This window comes from Arachis duranensis, chromosome 2 (genome assembly GCF_000817695.3).
Source record: "Arachis duranensis cultivar V14167 chromosome 2, aradu.V14167.gnm2.J7QH, whole genome shotgun sequence".
NCBI classification, from domain to species: Eukaryota; Viridiplantae; Streptophyta; class Magnoliopsida; order Fabales; family Fabaceae; genus Arachis; species Arachis duranensis.
Window position 1 is genome coordinate 23,632,776 of NC_029773.3, and position 1,470 is coordinate 23,634,245.

Here is a 1,470-nt window from a genome sequence, read left to right on the forward strand (position 1 = left end):
CTTACTGGTGTTTAAACGCCAGCAAGGTCTTCCTCCAGGGTGTGCTGTTTTTCTTTCTGTTTTTCATTCTATTTTTGCTTTTTCAATTGATTATGTGACTTCCCATGATCATCAACCTACAGAAAACATAAAATAACAAAGGAAAAATAGATAAATATAACATTGGGTTGCCTCCCAACAAACGCTTCTTTAATGTCAGTAGCTTGACAGTGGGCTCTCATGGAGCCTCACATATGCTCAGAGCAATGTTGGAACCTCCCAACACCAAACTTAGAGTTTGAATGTGGGGGTTCAATACCAAAATTAGAAGTTGGTTGTGGTCTCCCAACACCAAACTTAGAGTTTGACTGTGGGGGCTCTGTTTGGCTCTGTTTTAAGAGAAGCTCTTCATGCTTCCTCTCCATGGTTACAGAGGGATATCCTTGAGCCTTAAACACAAGGGATTCTTTATTCACTTTAATGATCAATTCTCCTCTATCAACATCAATCACAGCCTTTGCTGTGGCTAGGAAGGGTCTGCCAAGGATGATGGATTCATCCATGCACTTTCCAGTCTCTAGGACTATGAAATCAGCAGGGATGTAATGGTCTTTAACTTTTACCAGAACATCCTCTACAAGTCCATAAGTTTGTTTTCTTGAATTGTCTGCCATCTCTAGTGAGATTTTTGCAGCTTGCACCTCAAAGATCCCTAGCTTCTCCATTACAGAGAGGGGCATGAGATTTATGCTTGACCCTAGGTCACACAGAGCCTTCTTGAAGGTCATGGTGCCTACTGTACAAGGTATTGAGAACTTCCCAGGGTTCCGTCTCTTTTGAGGTAATCTCTATCTAGTCAAGTTATCCAGCTCTTTGGCGAGCAAAGGGGGTTCATCCTCCCAAGTCTCATTACCAAATAACTTGTCATTTAGCTTCATGATTGCTCCAAGGTACTTGGCAACTTGCTCTTCAGTGACATCTTCATCTTCTTCAGAAGAAGAATACTCATTAGAGCTCATGAATGGCAGAAGTAAATTCAATGGAATCTCAATGGTCTCAGTGTGGCCTCAGATTCCCATGGTTCCTCATTAGGGAACTCATTGGAGGCCAGTAAACGTCCATTGAGGCCTTCCTCAGTGGCGCTCACTGTCTCTTCCTCCTCTCCAAATTCGGACATGTAGGTCATGTTAATGGCCTTGCACTCTCCTTTTGGATTCTCTTCTGTATTGCTTGGAAGACTGCTAGGAAGGAATTCAGTAATTTTCTTACTCAGCTGAACCACTTGTGCCTCCAAGTTTTTAATGGAGGACCTTGTTTCAGTCATGAAACTTTGAGTGGTTTTGATTAGATTAGAGACCATGGTTGCTAAGTCAGAGTGGCTCTGCTTAGAATTCTCTGTTTGTTGCTGAGAAGATGATGGAAAAGGCTTGCCATTGCTAAACCTGTTTCTTCCACCATTATTGTTGTTGAAACCTTGTTGAGGTCTCTGTT